Source organism: Lycium ferocissimum, chromosome 1 (genome assembly GCF_029784015.1).
Source record: "Lycium ferocissimum isolate CSIRO_LF1 chromosome 1, AGI_CSIRO_Lferr_CH_V1, whole genome shotgun sequence".
Classification (NCBI taxonomy): domain Eukaryota; kingdom Viridiplantae; phylum Streptophyta; class Magnoliopsida; order Solanales; family Solanaceae; genus Lycium; species Lycium ferocissimum.
The window spans coordinates 15,490,502-15,497,978 of NC_081342.1; positions in this window are offsets into that span (position 1 = coordinate 15,490,502).

Genomic DNA, 7,477 nt, shown 5'->3' on the forward strand with positions numbered 1-7,477 from the left:
GAGTCTAAGTTCAGCAATATAACACGACAATAATCTAGCTCGAAATATGATGTAGGATATCAAATGCGCTCTATTTTAAACTGTGATCAACCATAAATAAAATACTTTATTTACAATATTAATCAAATTTCCTGTTCATTATATTAAGCTGAGATTGTTATTGAAGATGGCATTATGGTGATTTTCAAGACCCAATTTACCTTGTCAGGCCAAGAAAGAATCTTAGAAAGAAAGATAAGTCATTTTACACCAGGAAAAGAAGCAAAAGAAAAACAAAGTAATTAATTAAAGAATTAAAGGGGGTGGTGGAAGTTGGAAGAAAAAGATGATGGCTTTTTCTTGAGGGTTAGCAGGTTGCTCAAGAAATCTTTGTTTGACTTAGGCTATATATATATATAGCCCCAAGTTTGGAAAACTAATGTTTCTTTTGCTTTCCCTTACTTTTATTTATCAATTTATATATGTTCCCTTTTGACTCTCCTTAGCTTGCCTCAATATTGGGAATTCAAAAGTATACTCATTATTTATACTTAATTTGAATTTAACGTAATCTTTTTGCTTCATTTTATATACATACATATATGATCCAGTTTAACTGGACATAAAATTTAAAATGTGATCTGAAAAATGTTATAATATTTATGCGGATATAGGACTTTTAAATTTGTGATCTATGTTTCTATAAAACGTTGTCATTAAGATTAAAATGATAAATTTAAGTTAAACTATCTTCAAATCTAAAAAGAGAGATTATTCTTTTTAGACATAGTAAAAAGGAAATATGATCACATAAACTGGAACGTATGAGATATATACATATATACTCTAATATTGTAAAAATATTACTATCAGTACAATTTAATCTATTATAGCAGGTAATTTGCTTATTTTCAGGTATACTAATGCCACCTTTCATGAACGGTTACTTATAATAATAATATTTTAGGTGTGAAAATTCTTTTGCACCTTCTTTGTAAAGAAGTTAAATTCAATTTACAGAATCTTTTTTAGTTTAAAGCTCCAGGTTAAAGATAAAGTTCCGCCACCCTTTGACCAAAATTATAGCCTATAACATCGTCAAAGGAGCAATAATTCAGGTTAAAAGGTGCTACTTAACAAATATCATAATGGTGGGGTCTTATTATATAAAAAATTCCAATGTATGTACCCTCTTTAAAGTAGAAGCATATATAGTCTTGATTAATTCTGGTTAGAGTAATTAAGAAAGGCTATTCGGAATATTAACATGCGTCCTTTTCTTTGAAATTGAAATATATATATGCCATTCTCATTACTGTTCCAAACAAAAGGGAACTTTTTTTTTAACTTGTTTATTTGAAAACTCAATATGGGCAGCCATATTCACAAAATTATTTATCACTATTTGGTTTTGAATTATTCTATTGGAGCTCAATATTTGATTAAGTATCCGTGTTGTTATTTATTGCGAAAGTTGTTCATATATATGGCTAATATTTTAATGATAAACTTAATAACACAAGAATCTAAAATTGGGATTCATAAGGTTCATTTTTTTTGTTGAAAATATCAAATTTATAATGTGTGTTTACGTACAAATTAGCTGTACGCATACGTAATTAACTCGAAATATAACTTTGAAGGGTGTGTTAGTACTAGTTTACATATCATTTAATTTGTGGTATAACCAAACCGTTGAAATGACTCGGTTGCTTTTCTATTCTAGTAATTAATTTATTTCTGTTTGCTGTCATTTCTTTATCATGTTCAACTTTATTTGGGTCTGCGGGATAGGTATCGAGGATGGTAAAAGGTATATAGTGGGTCTTTACTAATTGTTTATTTCTATTTTCATGTTAATGAAACGAAAAAGGATTTCAAGTTATAACACTAACAGGTTTAAGATTTTTTAAACTATCATCACAACTCTACTGATTATGATAGACAGGGACAATTAAGATTTAAAGTTTATGAATTCCATATTCTAAAAAAGAAAGTTAATATGTTCTTAACAAGTAGATTTTTTAACACAAACTAGAATATGCAGCAAAGTTACTAGATCTTCTTGCCGAATCCGTGCGTAAGCAGAATGCTATCTCCACCCTGCAAATAATTTTATACTACTTTTTAGTTTTTTCAACATATCAAATGTGTCATAAAAAAGCTATCTGCTAAGATAAATTTGACTAAATCAAATAGTATAAAGGAACTAATTTAATTTAATACTAGTATGGAAAATTTATACGCTAATAGTGTATAAGTGTGAATTACTCCCTCCGTCTCATAATAAGTGTCACCTTAGTAAAAAATTTTTGTCCCATAATAAGTGTGATCACTTTAGGAAATCAAGACGTAAATTGACTAGTTTTTTTCAATTCTACCCTTAGACAATAAAGTAACATCTAAATGATAATTGGAAAAGCCACATACTAACTTGGTATTGTTGGATTCCCAATGTCAAAATGTTTAATTTTTTTGCATGTTCCAACCAAAAGATAAAAGTAATTTATTTTTATTATATAGGAGTAATTTGGTAAACTTCATATTACATTATTGATTTCTTAATATGCGTATTTTTGACTAAAGTGACACTTATTATGAGACGGAAGGAGTATATTGTACTCACTCTGTTTTCAATTTATGTAACCAATTTCTTATTAATCCGTCAAAAAGAATGAATTTTTCTATATTTGAAAACAATTTACATTTATGCAATGATTTATAGCCACACAAAATATATGTGACTCATTTAACACCACAAATTTAAAAGTATTCTCTACTTTCTTAAACTTCGTGCCTAGTCAAATGAGTTCGCATAAATTAAAACGGAGAGAGTATTAAAGAGGAAAAAAGAGGAGACAAAAAGCAAAGGGTCATATTCCATCCACCGGCACAAAAACGGTTGAATAGGCTTTCGTGTTGTCTCCATGATGTCCCCCTCTATTTATCAATATAAAAATAAAAAAAAATTACTTTGCAACCTCCCGGCCCAATCATCAACTTGGTTATTGCTACTACAAAATTTTAATTAGTACATTAAGGTTATTTTTGTCATTCACTAATTCTCAAATTAAAATCATTTTCGGTCTTTTTCTTGTACAAGAATTTAATTTAATTTAATTTTGTCAAAACCCTTTGCCAAGCATCACTTGGATGATATGTAGCTCTTTGGTAACGAATGCATCCAAAGTCAGTATTTTTTATACGAAAACAATTAGATTTGATTCCATATATAATTTTAAAAGTTCAATGAGACATTTTTACATTTTTTTTTAATCTCTATTCAGAATTTTGATTTCGATACTGATGGATTCATTAAATTTAAATTCTAGATTCTTCTTTACACTGTACGTTCTTGGATGCAATTTTACATTCTCTTCAAATAAATAGCTTCAAAATTACTATATGATATAGCATGTTTCAACGTATTCATTTATCATGAACCGGTCATAGACTAATCCATTATTTTGGATGGAAATGAAATAAATGAACTTTCGTAAGCATGACACAACAATTATAAAGTTGAAGGAAGAGGTGGATGTGGAAAAACAAAAGAAAGGAGAAGGAGCAAAGGTAAGCAAACACATATAATTCAAATGATGAGTCTCAAAAATAGGGTACAAGAGAGGGTTGCATCACATGTGACAGTTTGCCTAATTAGCATAACAAAGAGTGCCGAAAGTCAACAAGAATGAACCATTGACAAGATTATTACAATACTATATGATTTGTGAATTAATTAGCACCAAAAAAGTCAGAAATCATTTTCAACTTTTTCCAAGAAAAGACAACACCCCCTCATCCATATCTGTGCCTAATTGCCTCCTCAACCTTCTACATGTATTATGTATAAGCTAGTACTATATGGCAGTAAGTTCCAACGCCCACAACTGTGTGTCCTAAAATGTCAACAACCTTAGAGAAGCAATCTTGCTGGCATTATTTGAATATCATTGATCCCCAATCCATGCCCCCCACCAATGTCTTTCATTAATTTGATTACGTACGACCTACCTGATAGCCCCAAAGAATTGAGGCTAAAGTAGTCTAAGAAATTCTTAATATGGTGGGATATATACTGTTCGGTTTGATCCAAGCACGATTTTTCCCAAAAAATCTCACATAATTAATTAAACATATCAGAGACCCTATAAGTAATTTAATTTTCGTTTTCAACTACTAATGTGGGACTCATAAGAGGGTTGATTGATTAAAAAAATTTGGGACTTGCTCTGTTGCTCACACAATAAAAAGGGCTAATTTTTTTATTTAATCATCTGATACCTAAAGTTTAATTTGTTGGTTAGATTAATTCAAATTCATGTCGGATGGGTCTGCAAAAATTTAAAACGCTTTATATGGAAAGTTTTTTTCATAATAAGAGCTCGAACCTCAAAACCTTTAATTAACGGAGAAGGAATTTCAATCATTCCGCCATACTCTAATTTCACGGTGATGGTTTTTTGGTAGAGGTGTGTTACATAAGTTTTCAAAGTCAATTAACTCGAGCGGATCTATTTTCTTTTCTTTTGTTTATTTTGTTTTACTGTTTTTCTACTTCAATATCCTGGTGGAATATGGCTATTCGGCCAAAAAATTTCTTTGTTCAATTATTTTTATCATTTTGTCTGTAGTACAGATACATATATACCTGTAGGACATTTTTTTTTTCCCTCTTTCTTCATTTTCATAGAGGGGAGAGGTGGTGGAGGCAAGAAATAATGGAATGGCATGGAAAGCTCACAAGTCATAGAGAATGGAGATATTTTTTGGGAAAAGAGTTAAAAATATCTCTCTACTTTAGGAAAAGGGCTAAAAATATCCTCCGAATTAATTTTGGGTCAAAAATACCCCTCCCGCCATTAAACTCTTCAAATATATCCCTCTCTTAACGGAAATTCTCAAACTTCCCAAAATAACCCGATTTCATTTTTAAACCGGCTCCATTATTTAACACAATCCAACTAAATAATAACCCATACTATCCCCTTATTCCCCTCCAATTCTCTCAAAGAAATGAAATCGGGTTATTATTAGTTGGGTCGGCTTAAATAATGGAACGAGTTTATGAAATGAAATCGGGTTATTTTGGGAAGTTTGGAAATTTCCGTTAAGAAGGTGTATATTTGACAACTTTAATGGCGGGAGGGGTATTTTTGACCCAAAATTAGTTCGGAAGATATTTTTAGCTCTTTTCCCAAAGTAGAGGGGTATTTTTGACCCCTTTCCCATATTTTTTTGACGTGTGATTCCGAACCACGAAGATAAATATTAATTAAATCGAATAGGTAAAAATAAGAGAATCGTGAATTTCTACAATATCAAGGTCAAACAATTCTTTCTTTAATGCATGATACGACTTTTATCTCCCTAACTTTCATTCCAAAATAGAAATTTAATTCTCTTTTCTAAAGACAGGAGAAATAGCATATATTCCTCAACAAATCAATTGTTGACATCAAGAATCGCTATCCTTAACATATTTTTTATTTAGGTTGCAACCTTTTGGCCATCCTATTAAAAAAATCAATTTCTCCACTTGGTTTTTGTTATGCTGATACAACCATCTTGGAGAGTGAATAGTATAATACAACTGTCCACTTTAAGGGAGAGTTACAACTTGCCAGTAGAATCAGGGTCCCTAGCCTGTCAGGACTTGTAGGTAATTATATGCAATAATATTATGTATAATGCCAATTAGGCCATTAGTTATTTTTTAAGAATTTCAGTTATATAAATGTAAATAAGTTTTTACACCCATCAGTTCATCCAAAGAATATCTACAAATACATATTTTTAAAATGTGAGATATATAATCTTGAAAATAAGATAAAAACAATTTTTTGGTGCAAAAATATTTTACACTAACGATATATATATATAACTTTTATGCGTTTCTAAAGGTATAAGCCCTAAAGATGGATTATAAACCAAGACTTAAAACTGGGGGAGTTTGTGAAGGTGCGTGGGGGGAGTCTGTCCCCATAAAGGTGATAATGGCACTTCATGATCTAAAGCTTCATCACCTCTTTTTCCTTTTTTCTTTTATCTTTGATGGAGTGTATATGTGTTGTGGGGGTGGGAGAGATATATGGCACACATGCATTAGGCACATTTAAAGAGCTAATCTTCAGTTGCAGGTTAATCAAATGATTGCTCCCCCTCCCCCCCCCCACCCCCCGCCCCTCCACCTTTTTTTCTTCTTTTGCGGAGGGTCATCTCAAACTCATTTTCTTTCTACTTTAGTCACAACTCATAATTGCCTCTAAGGTTTGATAAAAAAAATTACATTGTGGAATATGGATAGGTGAAATATGTATAGTAGATTCCAAATTAATTAACAGAAGGAAAGCTTCCAATATGTTGTCAAAGGAGATTCATAAAATGTTTTATTAGATCATGGATTCGACACCCAGTCCCAGCTATGCCATCTTACCATTTTTTTAATGCCCTTGTCCCCAAATTCTGCTTCCCCCTGCTGATCACATCAAAGTTTGGAACTTTTCCCTTTTAAGTATAACATGAAGCCATAAACAATCAATGAAGAAGTGTTGAGGATATAAATAACTTAGGAAAGTGAGCTGTCTCTAACAATTTAAGCTTTTAGATGTGTTGGTCACATACTTTAATATAGTATTAGAGAAGACAAAGGTTCTAATTTTGAGTTCGGCTCTTAAAAAAAAAAAAAGAATCAAGCCCGAACATGAAGAGGCATATTATATTAAAGATATTGTAAAGTGAATAAAAGTGAGTTTTCTCTAATAGCTTAGACTTTTAGATTAGTTGATCGATCACACACATTTTAAAAAGAAGATCTGCTGCTTCTTTTTCTTTCTTTTCTTTCAAATCTTGCATGCCTATGAGATTGATGATCAGTCTGAGGCTCTGAGCAATCCAGCATGCTGCCTCAAATCTTTCATATCCTTGTCAAAGCATGCACCACACGATTAATAATTAGTATATCGTGGTCGATACTCGACAACATTGATTTTTTCTGTCATCACATCCTAATTGCTTAATAATTAGTCCTTCACTATTATTTTTTCCCCATTTAGAAAAACCATCCACATATTGCATGCAATCATGCATGGGAGGTGTGAGGTCAATTCTATTAATTTCTTGGATAATGATGCCTCATCAAAGTCATCAACTTCCCCACAAAACATGCCTGCTTTTCCGTTTTGAATCTCAAATTAAGATACTGACTTTGTCAACTTCTCCTCCCTAATGTGACACTGACACATATTAAGCAAATGCAGAGGAGAATGCTGTTTCTTGTAAGTATTCTCGCATTACTCACAAATCTTATGTCATTAGTCATCATACCACATAATACGAGGAGGACTGTACAAGGTACTTACAATCCATTGAAGTCGATTGATAGCCACAACCTAACCACCACATTTACATTACAAAATGTAATACTCCCTACAGATTAAAAAAAGTGTTCACTTAGTCATTTGTAGTCATTTGCACACCCCTTAAGAAAATACTAACC